The following is a 21,407-nucleotide window of genomic DNA, read 5'->3' as shown; positions in this document are numbered from 1 at the left end:
TCAACTTCCAAACTGATATTCCTAAAACATATTTTATGTCATTTCCTTTGGATAAAATAATTCCTCACCTAGCTTTTGAAGTCCTTCACATTCTGGCTTCAATTTTATCTTTCCAGTCCGACCCAATTATATTCCTCTCAGTCATTCCACATCACAACCTGGCTATTCTGAGTCTACTTGGGTATTCCACACACACAAATTCCATCTTCTATCTCTTGTCTTTCCATAGGTTTTCCTCTGCCCCTTCTCCTTTTATCTCTTAGAAACCCTAAATTCCTTCAAAGTAGAACTGCTACTTCATAGATTAGCAGTTATCTACTAGTTATTGTTCCCTTGTATGAATTACTTAACATTTATATTGTATATGTGTATACTCTTGTATTATGCAATGTATGCATGTTGTCTGAGAGAAGATTGTTAACTTTCTTGATTGCCTTAAAAAACTGTCACCCTACCTTGAGTATCAGTCCAGGAAGGAATTAGCACTAGATCAAAAATAACCCCCTGAGAAGAAATCTCTCAATTTATATCTGTATGTATATATACATGAACCTATACTTTTCACCTGGAGGACAGATAGTTTTGTTTTTATTTTGTATTCTCAATACCTGGCACATAGCAGGTGTTCAATATTTACTTATACTGAATTGAATTTTTTTACTAAGACCCACAGGGATTACAGTCATATTGAAGATGGTTACAAAGCTACCCAGGACTTAAAATGTTCACATATATACTATTGAGAAGTAGGTCTTGTACTTGTTCAATTCCTCCACCCCCTTACCCCTTAGCCTTCAGTCAGTACAATATTAGTAAGACTGGATTTGAGCTATATTAAATTTTAGATTTCTAGCTAATGAATTTGAATTGGCAAAATTGTAAGACATCTTGGTAGGAGTTGCTTCCTCACCATTTTTATCAAAAACCAGGCTTGTGACAGGTATCTTTCCTTTGCTCCATTCTACATACCCAAATGCATTTTCCTAAGCTTCCAGTGAGGCTAGAAGCCACTTCTTTTACACTATATTCTAGCCATGACTTCACAGAAGTCCTGCCCTTGTTCCTTGTTTCCTAGATCAGAAATACTTTTCTCTAGCTAACTAACAAAAAAACAAAACAAAACAAAACAAAAAAAACCCTGAATTTTAGGCTTCTTGCACTACCTGTTAATCATTGCACTCCCCTCCCCCCCCCAAAAAAAAAGGTTCCACAGAATCAAAATCATAGATTTTGAGGGGAAGGGCATTCCATGGCCATTTCGTCTCATCCAAACACAGAATGCATCCCCATTATAATATATCAAACAAGTAATGATTTAGCCTTTATTAGAAGACCTTTAAGTAGGAGGAAGGGTAAGGAGGGGAGGAATGGTGACTCTAACCTTTGAATCTCTACCTTTCATCTATGACTCATCCTGTTAGGTTGGGCTTTTATTAAGTTGGATGTCTTGAATTATTTTTCACTTTTGTGGTTAGCCTTTTCTCCTTTTTAAGACAAAGATGAAATAATTACTTTCTGGATGTAAACTAAGTCATCATAATTCCATTTCCAGAGCTTTAGGACCCAAACTTTTTTTTTTTTTTCTAGTAAGTTTCCTTATAAACAGAAATTATAAAACCCTGATTCTGATCTCTTCTGGAAGAGATTATGTACAGGGTAAAATGATGGAATAATTATTCCTGCCTTCACTGAAATGTACCAGTTTTATGCATTTTCCAGAGGGATACAGGAGGAAGAGAATAGCTGGACCTGCATCAGTACCTATTTTTAAGTATTTTTTCTTTGGCATAGGGTAGTATGTTGTTTCTTGGACAATGTCTACTTCCTAATTTCTAAAGCATCTTCACTATTCTCAAACACAATCTCCTCTCTTCATCTTATTAGCCTAAAAACATCCTTGTCTTAAACAATGAATTAGAATTGATAATAATTTGTAAGTTGTGGAGTGACTAACTCCATGACTCAGGATAACCAAAATATATCACAAGAATAAAGGGACAAATTTTTAGGTGTTAATACTACTTCTGTAAATAAAGTGTGAAATTCTTTATGATAGGATTAGAGGGACAGCTGATTGAAAATGCCCTGTTACTTTATTATAAATTCTGAAGTTTTCCTTGATGTGGAAAGGAAACCTGGAAATTGGCAAGGAGTAGACTGCTATTTTTCTTGATTGCCCTTAAAAAGCTGAGCTTCCCAACCTTGAGAATTAGTTCAGGAAGGAATCAGCATTAGATCAAAATCAGCCCAAGAAGGAATCTCTTACTTTGCACACCATACATGCTCTACTTTCTATCCCTTATTAGTCAGTTTGTTGTTTTGTCTGAACCTTATGGAAACTGTAATATGAATAAAGTTAATTTTATGGTGAATATATATTAAGTGAATTCATATCATAGGATTCAAAGATCTATGATTTCATTGGTTCAATGCACACTATTCCTTAACGTTTCTTATCTGTTTCCTTAAGGTTTGTTGTCTGTAGTCAACTGTCTGGTGATTAATCTTGCTGAATTTACCTGTTCTACTTCTTGTTTGACAGACATATAGGATAGGTTACAATAGAAATTTTTAGAGCTTGGTAGGCCCTGTTAGGTTACTTCACTGGTGTAGTCTTTTTAAAACATAAGGTAACTTTAGCTACATGGAGACATCAAAAGTAAACTTTAATGAAGGAATTCAATTTAATTCTGGAGTTCTGACACATAATTTAGATGAAGAAAGATGGTAAAATATCTGCTTCCCATAAAATCTATCAATCTGAAAACTATTCCCCCTCCCCACTCACTTTATTTCAGTTACTTCTATTATCTTTGCCAGAACTAAAGACACTTGAGAACATTATCAGTGTCAGCGATTATCTATTCATCTTTATAATTGAAAACCGGTTCTTCCTTCTGAAATTCTAGTGTTATAGAATTAAATGATAATGCACCACCTTGTGGACGTCAGTGGAACTTGCAGAATAAAATTGTGCTACCAAAAAAAAAAATAATAAAAGAGAGGTTCAGAAAAATCTAGAAAGATTTGGATTAGCTGATAAAAAGTGAGGTGAGTAGAACCCAGAGAACAATTTATACAATAACAATAAGTTGTAAAGACAAACAACTTTGAAAGACTTGGAATCATTTTGTTGATACACAATGACTAACTACAACAAATTAATTTTAGTTTCTGGGACCACAAACTATTAAATCATTTTCTAATTATTCCAATAACATTTGAAAATTTTAAGGATCTTATTTTATACATGAAAATATAAATTGGCAGATGACAAGGCCAAATACTTAACATCAGATTGAAAATACAAGGTACTAAAGTATTGCAACAATAGTTATATCAAGAAGGACTTGTCCATATGAGAAAAAAAAAAAAAAAAAGGCATATTGGGACTATTGTAGCAGCCTCAAAGCTGAAACTCAGAATGACTAAAATATTTTTATTTCCAACTGATTCTAGATGAGAATAGTATAAGATTACATCATATCATAGTCAGGTTCAGGTGGGAGATTTTCTTGTAAGGGAAACTGAATCACGAGAGTTTTACTTTGCCTTCCCAAGGTTGTCTCAACAAAATTTTCCCCCAGGGACTGATATTCTTTGGCTGTACGTCACAGACCTCTTATTAAGTTATTGACATTTTCCCTGAAGTGGTGAAACACTGACTCAGGAATACAACAAACCTGAACATGAATCTCAAAATGAAAATTCAGTCCCAAAAGATTTCACCTTAGACAGCAAAGTCTCTCAGTGGAATTGGATATAATTGTTAACACTGTCAACGTGTTGGAATAAATTAGTTAGAAAATTAAAAAATTAGGCCAACAAAAAAATTATATGAAAGATTTTGCATTAACCTCCTTCTAATATTCATTTTTCTCAAATACAGCTTAAAATTCAATCTGATGTAAAAAAGATAGTTATAATGTAGTTATTAGAATTTAATAAGTTATTAACTGCAATGAGCCAGAATTCTAGAGAAATTCTTACAAGGTGTTAATTCAGTGGAATTGGTAAGAGAATTGATAAGACAATGGCTATCTAGTTTAGCATGTTGGTTAATAGTTCTCTAGTTTAGTACATGTACTTAGTACTTAATATAGTTCTACAAGATTGACACCTGTTCTACAAGATTCACACCTACGATGATATAATTGTAATAGAGTATTTAATAAGTCAGAGTAGGACTTTGAGACAGACTTGGAGAAGACAGAGGACTGAAGGTGGGAGCTCAAGCTCTTGAAGCCTAAGGAGAGAGATTCACTCCATCTCCCAACACCATGGTGACTGGCCTGTTCTCCTGCTTCCTTCACCGAGCCAAGGATGTCTGAAGGACCTTTAGAAAGCTAGCCGAGCCACAGGAAAGGAGACAATAAAAAATTTGGACTTTATCCCTGGCTATTTTAGTGGTGATTATTCTGCTGAAACAAAGACTGGTCCGGAGACTTCCAGAAAACCAACATTACAATTAACACTTTAAGACAAAAAAAAAAAAATTCTAAAACTAGTCTGTTAAGACTAAATTGATTAACTTCACACTTCTTAGATTGACTAAGATGACAAGAAAAAATAATAATGAATGTTGGAGGGGTTATAGGAAAACTGGGACCCTAAAGCATTATTGGTGTAGTTGTGGAAAGATACAACCATTTTGGAGAGCAATTAGGAACTATGCCCAAAGAGCTATAAAACTCTGAATATCTTTGATCCAGTAGTATCTCTATTGGCTCAAAAGAGGGAAAAAGATGGACATGGACAAAAATGTTTGTAGCAGCCCTTTTCATAGTGGCAAAGAACTGGAAATTGAATGAATGCCTGTCAATTGAGGAATGGCTGAATAAGTTAAGGTATATGAATGTAATGGAATATTATTGTTCTAGAAGAAATAATGAGCTGGTTGATTTCAGAAAGGCCTGGAAAGACTTACATGAATTGATGCTAAGAGAAGTGAGCAGAAACCAAGAGAACATTGTACATAGTAACAAGATTATGTGATGATCAACTATGATGAACTTGGATCTTTTCAAAAAGGAGATTAATTCAAGGCAATTCTAGTAGACATGATGGAAAGTATCATCCATATGAAGAGAGAGAATTATGAAGACTGAATGTGGATAAAAGCATAGTATTTTATGTTTTATTATTGCTGGAATTTTTTTTTCCTTTCTCATGTTTTTTCCTTTTTGATCTGATTTTGTGTGTGTGTGCAGCTTGATGAATAGGGAAATATATTTAGAAAAATTATATATGTTTAATCTATATCAGATTGCTTGTTTATCTTGAGGAGGGGGAAGGAGGAAGAGAAAATTTTAGAACACAAGTTTTTTAAAGGTGTATACTGAAAATTATCTTCACATGTATTTGGAAAAATAAAATATTTTAAAAAATTTAAGATTAAGTTGGTTAGTGATATAACTTCCCTCCTCTCATTAATGAACATTTGAAATGGGAATTCAGTTTTCTAAGGGATTTGGTTATCCAAATGGAGCAATGTACAAATTCTTTCAGAACTGCACGATTTTTACAAGTGATAGATTTGATACTTTATAGATGATCTCAATTAAAAATATTTCCAAATTACCTTACATAGAAATTTATATGCTAATAAACACTGGGACAAATATTATATATGTCATTACTATTAGAATTATTCTAGATGGAGGACTGATTTTTGTCCCAGGTTGGTCTAATACTGGTAGGACATGATCCATCTTAATAGTTTTCACAAAAGAGTTAATACAGCAAATGAAAGTCACAATAATAAAAATTTACATATATATTACTTCTTAGGATAATATAGACAAGAATTAATGTAAGTGTTCTATGAATAAAAACTTAACATTACCTTTATAATTTTACATGTTGTTGTTAAACAAAATTAAAAACTTATTAAAGACTTTCTAAGTAGGTATACTACTGACTTATCAGTATACTTACAATTAAATTGTTGAGTTATGCACAACCAGTTGCAAGTCTGTTATTCCCTAAAAAGTGGAGGCACCAAAATGCTATTAAGAAGTTCTGAGGAAAAGCTTACAAAAACTGGAAATATTCTAATAAGTTAGGTTCTGATATATTATCACAGTATCACAAAGCATTTTTTTCTAAATTTATGCCCATTTCAAGTTATTTTCTTAAATAAGTTTTTTCCCTTTTTTTGTCTTTATTGTTCAATCATTTTCCAGTCATGTCCAATTCTTTTTATATATTTTAATAGTATTTTCCAATCTTGGATAGTTTTCAGCATACATTTTTGTAAAATTTTGTATTCTAAAATTTTCTCCTTCCCTCCCTTTTCTCTCCCTTCCCCAAGATAACAAGCACTCTGATATAGGTTAAACATGTGCAATCCTTTTAAACATTATTTTCATATTTGTCATGTTGTGCAAGAAAAAATATCAAAAGGGGGAAAAAAAACCTCAAGAAAAAAACAAACAAAAAAAAAGGTGAAAATACTATGTTTTGATCCTCCTTCAGTCTCCATAGTTCTCTCTCTGGATAGGATAAGCATTTTCCATCCCAAGTCTATTGAAATTATCTTGAATTATCACATTGAGAAGAACCAAGTCCGCTACAGTTGATCATCACATAATTTTCTTATTGCTGTGTACAATTTTGACTCTATTGGGAATTTTCTTAGCAGAAGTAATGTAATGGTTTGTCATTTCCTTCTGCAACTCATTTTACATCTGAGGAACAGAGGCAAACAGGGTTAAATGATTTGCTCAGGGTCACAGAGTGTCTGAAGTCATATTTGGAATCATGAAGATAAGTCTCTCTGATTCCAAGCCAGTACTCTATCCACTGCACCTGTTGAGAGTGGCTCCATATGGCACATAATTACAAGCCCAGCAGCTATGTCAGAACAGACCCAATATTGACCAAGGTCTTAACAAACCCTTGCTTAAAGAAGGTGTAAAAAAAACAAAAACAAAAACAAAAAAAAAAACCAGGAATTTGAGTAATTTGAGAGATTCACTCACTCAGCCTGAACCTTGGGTTTAGACTCAGATTGGAACATGAGGTCTCTGCTGTTATATGGCATCTGGAGTCAAAAGTAGGGCAGCCTGGTCAGGCCAAAATCCTTCAATCCCACTTCTCAATACCAGACAGGTCAATCTGAAATAATAATTACCAAAACAGTAAAAATTAGGGTTTTTTAAGAGAGGCAAGGGAATTATAATTCACGGTCACCAGGCAGCATGAGGGTCCAAGATTACCTAATAATAGGGAAAGAGTGGGGCAGAGTTAAATACATTTCAACATAAAGGGAATCTCATGGGAAGCACAGCCTTGAGAAGGGGTTACTAAGTTGTTTTATGCAACAACTGAAAGTCCATAAAGAAGACTGGGGGAGGATCTGATTTCTAGCTTCTATATATATTCAAGAAAATTCTGTTTGCAAATATTACCATTGTGTTCTTGCCTTTTCTTCCAGAATGCTTGAAAATCTTCTGTTCCATTGAATGTCCATTTTTCTACCTGAAGGAATATATTCAGTTTTGTTGGGTAGGTTATTCATACTTGTAATCCTAGTTTCTTTGCTTTCTTGAGTATCGAGGCTTTTTTTTTTCTTTCTTGTCCTGGCGGATGCTAAAATTTGTGTGATCCTGTCATCCCTATTATGTGAATATTTTCTTTCCGGTTATTTATGTTTTCTCCTCAACCTAAGAGCTCTGATATTTGGCTAGAATATTCATTTTGGAATCTCTTTTAGGAAGTGATCAGTGGATTTTTTCAATTTCTATTTTGTCCTCTGGTTCTAAAATATCCAGAAAGTTTTCTTTTGTAGTTTCTTAAAATATCATGACCAGGCTCTTTTTTTTTAATTTAGATTATCAATAATTCTTAAGTTATCTATCCTTAATCTATTTTTCAGCTGATTTTCAAATGGAAATCACTTGATTTTCCAATGACATATTTCACATTTTTTTGTTGTTGTTGTTGTTCTTGTGACTTTGTTTTTGTTTACATCCTATGAAATATTATCTTCCACTTTGCTAATTCTAATTTTTGAGGGGCTATTTTCTTCAATGAAGATTAGAAGAAATTAAGCTGAACAAGATAATTATACAAATATATTTACATATATTGGATTTAACATATATTTTTAACATGTATAACATATATTGGATTACTTGCCATCTAGGGGATGGGGTAGGGAGAAGAAGTGGAAAATTTGGAACACAAGGCAATGCAAGGATCAATGTTGAAAAATTACCCATGCATATCTTTTGAAAATAAAAAGCTTTAATTTAAAAAAAGGGGGGGTGGGAGAGAAATTAAGCTGAAAAAAATCCTGTACACTTTGGAATTTTGAATTTTGGTCAAGGAAAGAATATAAAAGTGAATTTTCAATCAAATTAGGAGGTCCTCTTCTTTTGTCAGCTATAAAAATATCTAATAGAGGCCAAGATAAAAGTTTAGGATTCAGTAGAATATTGCAGAAAAGTTTGAGGGAATTTTGAATCTCATTTACATAATAGGAAGATAAGATTTCCATTCCTAAAAGTTTGTGAACATTGACAATATGCTTGTTCCATCCTCCAAAACCTAGGTTTTGTTTTTTTGTTTTTTATTAATTTATACTGTCTCTAAAGGCAAGTTGTATAGAATTCAAAATTGGTAAATGTAATATTCATGTAAATTAAGAAATGTTTTCAACTGAATTGCTCATATCTGAGTGGCAATAAGTTTTGTTGGGGGCAGGGGTTATGCTTTGAATCTAATTTGTGTTAGTATTCTGCTAATTCCTTGGATGGTAATTTTGGGAAAACATTTATGAAATGCTATTTTAGAACTTTGAACTGTTACTCTTCAGAGACTTCTTCAGAGTACTCTATAGGTTAAATGCTGCCCTTTGTATTTAAATGAGTATGCTTTGGTTTGCCAAAGTAAATTTGTTACCTTAGGAAGTCTTACTGAATACAAATCCATGACACACTGGGGGGTAGAAGGGACAGGGTGTTTTAAAAGAGGAGGGAACTATCTAGAAAAGTTAATTCTGTATGTGTATGTGTGTGTGTGTGTGTGTATGTTAAAAATACCATGACTTTACATATGAAAAGATGCTCCAAGTCATTATTAATCAGAGAAATGCAAATTAAGACAACTCTAAGATGCCACTACACACCTGTCAGATTGGCTAAGATGACAGGAAAAAATAATGATGATTGTTGGAGGGGATGTGGAAAACTGGGAATTGATGCATTTTGGTGGGTTGTGAACGAATCCAACCATTTTGAAAGTAGTTGGAACTATGTAAAAAGTTATCAAACTTGCATACCCTTTATCCAGCAGTGTTACTACTGGACTTATATCCCAAAATTATAAAGAAGGAAAGGGACCTGTGCACGAATGTTTTGGCACCCTTTTGTAGTTAAAACTGGAAACTGAATGGATGTCCATCACTTGGAGAATGGCTGAATAAATTGTGGTATATGAAAATTATGGAATATTACTGTTCTGTAATACACCTGCATTTTTGATTTCCTTCACAAGCTAATTGTACAATAATTCAGAGTCTGATTCTTTTTGTACAGCAAAATAACGGTTTGTCATGTATACTTATTGTGTATTAAGTTATATTTTAATATATTTAACATCTATGGTCATCCTCCATTTAGGGAGGGGTGGGTGAGGTGAAAAATTGGAACAAGAGGTTTTGGCAATTTTAATCTGAAATTACCCATTATATACCTGTAAATAAAAAACATTAAATAAAAAAAAAAAAAAAAAAAATCAATTTTGAAAACTATTTTTACATGTAATTGGAAAAATAAAATACTCTTGAAAAAAAGAAAAAAAAAAAAATGAAAAAGATTTCAGAAAGGCCTGGAAGACTTACAATATCTGAGAAAAATAGGCAAAGGGAGAATATTACTTAACAAAATACTAGATGATGACCAGTTCATGAATCAGGCCATCCTCAAAACGAATCAACCAAATCATTTCTAATGGGCAGTAATAACTAACAGCATACCCAGAAAAAAGAACTCTGGGTGACCAAAACCATTTAAATTCCCAATCCCTATTTTCACACCTCATCTTTGATTTCTTCCAAGCAATTGTACAATAATTAGATTGATTCTTTTTGTACAGCAAAATAATTTTGTCATTAACTTATTGTGTATCTTTATATTTTAATATATTTAACATCTACTGGTCATCCTGCCATTTAGGGGAGGGGGGGGGGAAAAGAGGGTGAAAAATTGGAACAAGAGGTTTGGAATTTTTCTGTAAAGTTACCCATGTATATATCCTGTAAATAAAAGGCTATTAAATTAAAAAAAAAAATTTAAAAAAAAGAAAAAAATATATATATGCTCCTGACTTAAATAGTCCCATTTTTAAAAAGAAATGGAACAAGCTACTAATTAACTCCCTAAGAAAAAATCCCCAGGACCAGATGAATTTACATGTGAATTCTACCAAACATTTAAAAAACAATTAACCCCAATACTGTTGGAATCTTTACAAAATGTTAAGCCATTGGAGTTGATTTGATCTTAGAAAGAGATATTTTGGGTCAGAACTTGAAACAAAGTACTAGGTGGAACTGATAGAAACAATGGTAGTGTTCACACCTTTAGAGAGCTCATAAGTATCTAAGCTAATGGGTTCACTTTGGGAGAGCATGGCAGTCTGAATTCACACCTCCCTTGAAGTTCTTAGGACCAGAGAGCACTCTGGGAGATAATCCATAATCCCAGATTATGATTAAGGAGGAGTTAACCTTTGGGAGATGATATATATGGAGGAAGCTTTTAGAGCTAAGGGGGAGAATTTCTCCAGAACATCGATGGGAGCGAACAGGACCCTGGAAGCTCAAGCCCTATCTTTGAGGCAAAGAGATTTTGCATCTTCCAACAAAAGCACTGGAGGCTAAAAGCAGAGGCAGAAGCCAAGGACAAAGCTGCAAAGACCTTGGAGTCAAGCAGAGGTTAGGGCCTCAATTCGCTAATTTAAGGAGAAATAAATGTTTGATTTTATCAGCTGGATGGATTTTGGGTAATTTTTATTTCAACTGGACTAAGGTCCCAGAAAAACCTTCACACAATGCTATATAAATTATTTGAAAAATTAGGGAATGAAGGCGTCCTACCAAATTTCTTTTATGACACAGACATGGTATTGATACATAAACCAGGTAGGATGAAAACAGAGAAAGAAAATGAATATTGATGCAAAAATCTTAAATAAAATATTAGCAAAGAGATTACAGAAAATTATCCCCAGGATAATACACCATGACCAAGTAGGATTTATACCAGGAATACAGGGCTGGTTCAATATTAGGAAAACTATTAGCATAATTGACTGTATCAATAACCAAATTATAAGAATAAATGGACTTATCTGCTATGAGCCAGAACTTGAAACAAGGTGATAACTCAATGGAATTGATAAAAACAATGCTTACACCTTTAAGAGTTTATACATAAGAAGTCACACATTAGAGCTCACACCTTTAAGAGAGTTTGCACATTAGAGCTGACACACTGGAGTTCACAAGTACAGGAGATTCACAAAGTTAACTTTGTAACTTTGTGAATTCACACCTCCCATAATCCCACTCTCGGAGGAGGAGTCAACCTTTGAGTTTACACTTTTAAAAGAGCATAAAAAGAGCTGAATTAGTGAAGTGAGTTCAGTTTAGGAGATTGACAAGGTAGAGACTGCAGTCAGGTAGAATGAAGGATTCGGAGGAGTAGAACCAAGATTCAGAGAGAGCTGGAGGCAGAAGCTGGCAGACTAGGAACAAGAGCTATTGGAAACAAGATAAGTTTACCAGGCTATTTTGGAAGAGACAATAAAAACTTGTACTTTAATCCCTTATACAGACTACCCAATTCCATTATAAGAATTCAAGAAGTTTCTTAAAAATAGTAATTAACTTTTAGAAATATTCTTACCAAAGAATGGATCACATTTATGACCATATTCCTCAACCAAGAAAACTTATGTATCAAGAAACAAATATTCAATCAAGTAACCTAAAAGTAAGATATGTTCTTTAAACCACAGTTTGTTGCAACTGTGGGAGAGAGGAGAGAGGACTCTTCCCACTCCTGTCTCCTAGGAAAACTTCTAGGTTCTCAGCTCAGTGTCCTATATAGGATCCTTTTCAAGATTTAGCCTATCAATTTTATTTACTTTCTTCCAAATCTACCATTTCCAGTTTTCTTTCTCCTAGCTATATACTTGAACACTCAGACGCTCCTTTGGGCTGGGCTTCTGTTTCTTTTTTTTTTTTAATTTAATAGCCTTTAATTTACAGGATATATACATGGTAATTTTACAGCATTAATAATTGCCAAACTTTGTTCCAATTTTTCACCTCTACCCTACCTCCCCTAAATGGCAGGGATGACCAGTAGATGTTAAATATATTAAAATATAATTAGATAACACAAGTATACATGACTAAAAATTATTTTGCTGTACAAAAGAGAATCAGACTTGAATTATTGTACAATTAGCTTGTGAAGGAAATCAAAGATGCAGGTGTGATAAAATAGGGATGGGAATTCAATGTAATGGTTTTTAGTCATCTCCCAGAGTTCTTTTCTGGGTATAGTTAGTTCAGTTCATTACTGCCCATTAGAAATGATTTGGTTGATCTCGTTGCTGAGGATGGCCTGATCCATCAGACTGGTCATCATCTAGTATTGTTGTTGAAGTATAATGATCTCCTGGTCCTGCCATTTCACTTAGCATCAGTTCGTTTAAGTCTCTCCAGGCCTTCTGAAATCATCCTGTTGGTCATTTCTTAGACAGTAATATTCCATAATTTCATATACCACAATTTATTCAGCTATCTAACTGATGGAATCCATTCAGTTTCAGTTTCTAGCTACTACAAAAGGCTGCCATAAACATTCGTGCAATACAGGTCCTTTCCTCCTTTATAATCTCTTTGGGATATAATCCAGTAGTAACACTGTGACTGGGATCAAGGGATGCACAGTTTGATAACTTTTTGACATAGTTCCAAACTACTTCCAAAATGGTTGGATTCTGTTCACAACTCCACCAACAATGAATCAATGTCCCAGTTTTCCACATCCTCCAACAATCATCATTATTTTTCCTGTCATCTTAGCCAATCTGACAGGTGTGAGTGGTATCTTAGGAGTTGTCTTAATTTGCATTTCTCTAATTAATAATGACTTGGAGCATCTTTTATATGACTAGAAATAGTTTCAATTTCTTCATCTGAGAATTGTCTGTTCATATCCTTTGACCATTTTTCAATTGAGAATGGCTTGATTTTTATAAATTAGGTTAATTTTATATATTTTGGAAATGAGGCCTTTATCAGAACTCTTTGACTGTAAAAATATTTTCCTAGTTTATTGCTTCCTTCTAATCTTTGTCTGCATTAGTTTTGTTTTGTACAAAACTTTTCTAGTTTGGTATAATGAAATTTTCTATTTTGTGATCAGTAATGATCTCTAGTTCTGCTTTGTATAAAAACCTTCCCTTCCAAGGTCTGAGAGGTAAATCTATCCTATGTTCCTCTAATTTATTAATACTTTATTCTTTATGCTAGGTCATGAACCATTTTGACCTTATCTTGTGTACGCGTTAAGTATGGATCAATGCCTAGTTTTGCATATTAGTTTACTTTTCCAGCAATTTTTATCAAATAGTAAGTTCTTATCCTAAAAGTTGGGATTTTGGGTTTGTCAAAGACTAGGTTGCTATATTTGTTGACTGTTTATCCTTGAACTTAATCTGTTCCACTGATCAATTAATCTATTCTTTAGCATACCAAATAGTTTTGTTAATCTGCTGCTCTATAGTATAGTTTTAGATCTGGTACAGTAAGCTACCATCATTTGATTTTTTTTTTCATTAATTTCTTTGAAATTTCTTGACTTTGTTTTTCCATATGAATCTTTGTTGTTATTTTTCTAGGTCATTAAATAGTTTTTGGGAGTTGATTGGTATAGTGCTAAATAAATAGATTAGTTTAGGTAATATTGTCACTTTTTATTATATTTGTCTTTCTTCAAGAGTATTTAATATTTTTCCAATTGGTTAGATTAGACTTAATTTGTGTGAAAAGTGGTCTGTAATTTTGCTTCATAAAGTTTGATTTTCCTTGGCAGATAGATTTAAATATTTTATTATTATAGTAGTTACTTTAAATGGAATTTCTCTTTGTAATTCTGACTGTTGGATTTTGTTAGTGATATATAAGAATGTGATGACTTATGTGGGTTTATTTATAACTGCAATTTTGTAAAGTTGTGATTATTTCTATAATTTTAGCAGAATCTCTGGGTTTCTATATTATCATGTCATCGGTAAAGAGTGATAATTTGCTTCTCGTTTATTCTTATTTTTAATCCTTTTCTCAGTTTTATTGCTATAGCTAGTGTTTCTAATACAATATTAAATAGTAATGGTGATAGTGGGCAACCTTGTTTCACTAGATCTTTATTGGGAATGGTTGCAGTTTGTTCTATTATATATGATGCTTACTGATGGTTTTAAATAGATGCTGCTGATTATTTTAAGGAAAAGTCCATTTATTCTATACTCTAATGTTTTTAATAGGAATGGATGTTGGATTTTATCAAATGCTTTTTCTGCATCTATTGAGATGATCATATGGTTTTTGTTAATTTGTATTGACATGGCCAATTATATTGATAGTTTTCCTATATTGAACCAGCCCTGCATTCCTGGTATAAATCCTACTTGATCATAGTGTATTATCTTGGAGATGATTTTCTAGTAGTCTTTTGCTAATATCTTATTTAAGATTTTAGATCAATATTCATTAGAGATTGGTCTATATTTCTTTTCTCTGTTTTCAGCCTACCTGGTTTAGGTATCAGTACATGTTCTGTGTCATAGAAGGAATTTGTAGGACTCCTTCATTCCTTTATTTTATCAAATAATTTATATAGCATTGGGGCAATTGTTCTTTAAATGTTTGGTAAAATTAATGTAAATCCATCTGGTCCTGGGATTTTTTTCTTAGGGGAGTTGTTTAATTGTGTTCTATTCTTTTCTTTGGAAATGATTATTCAAGCAATTTACTTCTTCCTCTGTTAGTCTTGAAGTCTGTATTTTGGAGGTAGTCATCCATTTTCACTTAGGTTATCAAATTTATTGGCATAAAGTTGAGCAAAATACTCCTTATTATTTCTCTAATTTCTCTTATAGGAAAGTTCTCCCTTTTCATTTTTAAGACTACTAATTTCATTTTCCTCCCTCCTTTTTCTAATCAGATTTACCAAAGGCTTATCTATTTTATTGGCTTTTTCATAGAACCAACTCTTAGTTTTATTAATTAGTTCAATAGCCGGGCTCTGTTTCAAGGGGAAAAAGACTTTCTGTCTGTTTAAAATATCTAAATTCCATTTACTTACAATATTAGTATATCAGGTTGAAAGTTTTAAAATCACAAGCAGATTTTCAAATAACCAATTCCCAAATTCCTTTATCATTGTTCTTAAAACATAACAAATCTTTTACATCAGCAAACAAGACTTTGTGCTTTTCTCTGCCTTCACAGAGAAGGCCTAGATATTCCATTTAAACTTCTTTTCTTTAAATGTTAGCACACTGCTCTTCTAGATATTTCCAAACTTTCCAAACTTTCAAATCCCTTTATTTTATTTTATTTATTTATTTATTATTTTATTCATTTTTTTTATTTTATTCATTTATTCATTCATTCATTCATTTATTTATTTATTTTAATTTCTTCCCTTCTCTCCCTTTTTCTCAGGCTACTGCAGTCAGCCAGAGAAACACACACACACACACTAGAGAGAGAGATTTTTTCAAACTTTGATATTTTCTAAGCCTAACAAGAGGTGAATTTTATCTTTTAAAATTATAACTTTCAACACACATACAGACACACAAGGAGCTCCATTTTACTAACAGTTGAAGGTGTACTTAAAATTTTTCAACTAACAAAACAGACATCACATAGAAATATAGAAACAGATTACATTAAAATATAAATATACCTTGGATATTTTCCAGCGTCCCAGAAAAATACCTGTTTCAGAATCTTACCCAGAAAGAACCAGAATAACTAGAACTAGAACTAGATGGTACGCCTAAAAGGACTTTAGACAGACTCTTTTCCCAAATGCCCAATCAATATCATTGTCCACTGTAGGCCTGATTGAAGTTGAAGAATCGCTTCCTTCGTCAGTGGAGCTAAAGGCTCTCTACTTGGGAAGCTGAAGAAAGCCATTGAAGCTTTGGGAGGAGGGTCAAAGAATCTTTTCATTGTTTTTGGGAGCCTAATTTGAGCTCTAAAATTGGTGTGCTTAAGGGCACCTTTTAAGAAAGAGGATTGTCCTGAATTACATAAAATCATTAAAGCAATCTCCAACTCTTTTTCACCTTTTTCTCATCAATGGTTCCTTACCAGGGAACCATAGGGCAGACATCTTCTAAAAACTTAAAAATTTTACAAATTCATTTTTTTTTTAACCTTTACTCTACACGTCCTTAATAAATCCTTGAAATCCTCAACAAATGCCCAAAATGGAGGCAAGTCAAATCATTCTGATCAAGCCTCATTTTAATGGGTGCAATAGTACAGATATATAGCAGAAAAGAAGGCAGGGTTGTTCAAACACAGTACAGGGTGGGGATCCTAGACAAAGGGCTGGTATCCCGCCCAAGGATGAGCTGCTCAGATGTTTCTGGTGGCGGGAAGCTCTATGATGTGATTAGGGGATGCCTAGATATTTGCCTATTCAAAGTTAGGATGTGATTAGGAGGTTCCTATTCAGGAAGTCTTTGATATAATGTGATTAGGAGATTCAACCTATTCAAGGTTGGCCTTATGTGGCTGTAGATTAGTGCCGGCTCCCCACACTGCCCCCAGAAAACTTCCCCAAGAAACCTGCTCCCAGAGAGAACGGTCATATTTTAGAAAAAAAGAAAAACACTATACTTGTTGGAATCTTTACAAAGTGTTAAGACATTGGAGTTGATAGAGATAATAGTTTATCTGGTTTGGCATGGCTCAGTGTAATTGATTTGATCTTAGAGATATTTTGGGCCAGAACTCGAAACAATTACTAAGTGGAACTGATAGAACAATGCTTTTGTGTTCATACCTTTAGAGAGCTCATAAGTATCTAAGTACTCAATGCAGTTCACACATTTGGGAGAGTTCAGGGCTAGTATGAGATCTGAATTCACACCTCCCTTAGAGCCAGAGAGCACTCTGGGAGATAACCCAGAATCCCTCTCTCTCCAGAAGGTGGAGTTAACCTTTGGGAGATCACATATATAGAGGGAGCTCTTGGAGCTTGAGCTTAGTTCTTCTTGTGGAATGGACTTGAGTTAGTTACTTAAGCAGTTACTAGAAACTCTGTGAGCTCGAGAGAGTCTTACTTGGAGTTGGAGAGAGCTCTTGGAACCCAGCACCAAGTTGGAAGATGCAATGAATCTCTTGCCTCAAAGACAGGGCTTGTGGGTTCCAGATTGGTTAAAAAAAAAAAAAAAAAAAAGACCTGTATTCTCCCCAACTGTAATCCTGATTGCTTTTCTGTTGGTTGATGACATCAGAGTCCTGAATTTCTAAAGACTCTCTGGGTGTAACCTCAGCTGCTATTATGCCCCACCTATCCTTTGATTGATACTTAGGAGCTGGGCTCTGCCTCTCATTTCTCAGAGTCAATCTACATTCAGAGGCCCAGTGAAAGCCTTGGTTACATTTTGGATATGGGGTTTTGGGTTTTCTCTCACCCTGTCTTCTCATTCTATCTTCATATCTACATTGAGCTCTCAAATATCCAACGTTTCCACACTGAAAACATCGATGAATTTCTCTAGAAGTCCCTTGCCAAGAGAGACCCTGTCTTTCCATGTTCATCATAGTTTGTGTATAATAAGCATTTGTGCCCACTGTGGCACAGCATCTTATGATCTCCTTATGATCAGACTCCCAAGAAACTATTTAAATGACCTAGAAGAAATAACAAAATTCATTTGGAAGAACAAAAGGTCAAGAATTTCAAGGGAACTAATGAAAAAAAAAATCAAATGAAGGTGGCCTAGATGTACCAGATCTAAAACTATATTATAAAGCAGAGTTCACCAAAACCATTTGGTATTGGCTAAGAAATACACTAGTTGATCAGTGGAATAGGTTAGGTTCACAGGACAGAACAGTCAATAACTATACCAATCTAGTTTTTGACAAACCCAAAGATCCCAGCTTTTGGGATAAGAATTCCCTATTTGACAAAAACTGCTGGGAAAATTGGAAATTAGTATGACAAACTAGGCTAACCCACACTTAACACCATATACCAAGATAAGGGCAAAATGGGTTCATGATCTAGACATAAAGAATGAGGTTATAAATAAATTAGAAGAACATAGGATAGTTTACCTCTCAGACCTGTGAAGGAGGAAGGAATTTGTGACCAAAGAAGAACCAGAGATCATTACTGATCACAAAATAGAAAAACTTGATTATATTAAGTTAAAAAGTTTTTGTACAAACAAAACTAATGCAGACAAGAAGAGAAGCAATAAACTGCAGAAACATTTTTACATTTATATGTCCTAATAAAGGCCTCATTTCCAAAATATATAGAGAATTAACTCAAATTTATAAGAAATCAATCCATTATCCAACTGATAAATGATCAAATGATATAAACAATTTTCAGATAAATAAATAAACTATTTCTAGTCATATGAAAAGGTGTTACAAATCATTATTGATAAGAAAAATGCAAATTAAGACAACTCTGAGATACCATGACACAGCTCTCAGATTGGCTAAGATGACAGGAAAAGATAATAACGAATGTTGGAGAGGATGTGGGAAAACTGGGACACTGATGTATTATTGGTGGAGTTGTAAACAGATGCAACCATTCTGGAGAGCAATTTGTAACTATGCTCAAAAAGTTGTCAAACTGCATACCTTTTTTTTTTTTTTTAATAGCCTTTTATTTACAAGTTATATGCATGGGTAACTTTACAGCATTAACAATTGCCAAACCTCTTGTTCCAATTTTTCACCTACCCCACCCCCTCCCCTAGATGGCAGGATGACCAGTAGATGTTAAATACATTAAAATATAAATTAGATACACAATAAGTATACATGACCAAAACGTTATTTTGCTGTACAAAAAGAATCAGACTCTGAAATATTGTACAATTAGCTTGTGAAGGAAATCAAAAATGCAGGTGGCATAATATAGGATTGGGAATTCAATGTAATGGTTTTTAGTCATCACCCAGAGTTCTTTCTCTGGGTATAGCTGGTTCAGTTCATTACTGCTCCATTGGAAATGATTTGGTTGATCTTGTTTCTGAGGATGGCCAGGTCCATCAGAACTGGTCATCATATAGTATTGTTGTTGAAGTATATAATGATCTCCTGGTCCTGCTCCATTTCACTCAGCATCAGTTCATTAAGTTCTCCAGGCCTTCTGAAATCATCCTGTTGGTCATTTCTTACAGAACAGTAATATTCCATAATTTCATATATCACAATTTATTCAGCCATTCCAACTGATGGACATCCATTCAGTTTCAGTTTCTAACCACTACAAAAAGGGCTGCCACAAACATTCGTGCACATACAGGTCCCTTTCCTTCTTTATAATCTCTTTGGGATATAAGCCCAGTAGTAACACTGCTGGATCAAAGAATACAATTTGATAACTTTTGAGCATAGTTCAAACTATGCTCAAAATGGTTGGATTCGTTCACAACTCCACCAACAATGCATCAATGTCCCAGTTTTCCCACATCCCCTCCAACAATCATCATTATTTTTCCTGTCATCTTAGCCAATCTGACAGGTTTTGTAGTAGTATCTTAGAGTTATCTTAATTTGCATTTCTCTGATTAATAATGACTTGGAGCATCTTTTCATATGACTAAAATAGTTTCAATTTCTTCATCTGAAATTGTCTGTTCATATCCTTTGACCATTTTCAATTGGAGAATGGCTTGATTTTTATAAATTAGAGTTAATTCTCTTATATTTTGGAAATGAGTTTATCAGAACCTTTGACTGTAAAAATATTTTCCCAGTTTATTGCTTCCCTTCTAATCTTGTCTGCATTAGTTTTGTTTTACAAAAACTTTTCAGTTTAGTATAATCGAAATTTTCTATTTTGTGATCAGTAATGATCTCTAATTCTCTTGTCATAAAGTCCTTTCCCTTCCACAGGTCTCAGAGTAAACTATCCTGTGTTCCTCTAATTTATAATAATTTCATTCTTTATGCTTATCATGAACCCATTTTGACCTTATCTTGGTATAGATTTTAGAGGTGTGGATCAATGCCTCGTTTCTGATATTAGTTTCCAATTTTCCCACAATTTTTATCAACAGTAAGTTCTTATCCCAAAGCTGGGGTCTTTGGGTTTGTCAAAGACTAGGTTGCTATATTTGTTGACTGTTTTATCCCTTGAACCTAACCTATTCCACTGATCAACTAATCTATTCCTTAGCCAATACCAAATGGTTTTGGTAACTGCTGCTCTATAATACAGTTTTAGATCTGGTACAGCTAAGCCACCTTCATTTGATTTTTTTTTCATTAATTCCCTTGAAATTTTTGACCTTTTGTTTTTCCATATGAATTTTGTTGTTATTTTTTCTAGGTCATTAAAATAGTTTGGTATAGCACTAAATAAATAGATTAGTTTAGGTAATATTGTCATCTTTATTATATTTGTGCATACCTTTTGATCCAGCAGTGTTACTACTGGGCTTATATCCCAAAGAGATCTTAAAGAAGGTTATATAAGTGAATCTTACTGCTGTAATGCTGGAGAAACTGAGGCAAGATTGTTATTAGAAAGTTTTTAATATTTTATCTGAAAGGGAGAGATTTACTGGGACCAAATGGATCCATGATTTGGTCCCAGGGCTGAATGAGACTATTATCTCCAAGAATCCAGCAATGAATGTCGGATACAAAGGTTCTTTTATAGGGTAATAAGAATGATGGCATAATGGGGGTAGGCACCCAGGATGGGGATGGCATAATGAAAGGAGGCACATAGGATAGGGATGACATAATGGAGGGAGGTACAGGAGATAGGGAGAGGCACTTGATAGTCTAATGATGTCTAAGATATAAGACTTTATCCTATCAAACACTCTAATGATTAAGAGGGAATGGTTATAGCCTGAGGTTTTGGGGCAGAGTAACTGAGGTAGGACTATTCAAGGAGATTGTGGCATAACATTGCTACAATCAAGATGTATGATGAAATTTACAAGAATATAAATCCCTTATTGCTTTAATTTTTATAGTTCTGAATTTCTATTATTTCAATTTCCTAAAATGGAGAAAATTTAGATTTGGTGTCTTCTTGTTTACTGGTTTAATTAGTTATATATTCATATATAAGATTATATCCATATAGTAT

General features: G+C 33.6%; 1 long non-coding RNA gene across 1 annotated transcript in view; it reads right to left on the bottom strand.

Moving 5' to 3' along the window:
• The window catches only part of LOC116419443, an 82,104-nt gene that overhangs the window by 53,713 nt on the left and 6,984 nt on the right, over positions 1 to 21,407 (bottom strand). The window contains exon 2 of the long non-coding RNA XR_004229756.1: positions 6,984 to 7,119. This is a non-coding gene — a long non-coding RNA (uncharacterized LOC116419443). The remainder of the gene's footprint in view (positions 1 to 6,983; positions 7,120 to 21,407) is intronic.

Source organism: Sarcophilus harrisii, chromosome 1 (assembly GCF_902635505.1).
Source record: "Sarcophilus harrisii chromosome 1, mSarHar1.11, whole genome shotgun sequence".
In the NCBI taxonomy this organism is placed as follows: domain Eukaryota; kingdom Metazoa; phylum Chordata; class Mammalia; order Dasyuromorphia; family Dasyuridae; genus Sarcophilus; species Sarcophilus harrisii.
The sequence above is the reverse complement of the archived record's forward strand: the minus strand, read 5'-3'. Positions and strand labels throughout refer to the sequence as shown.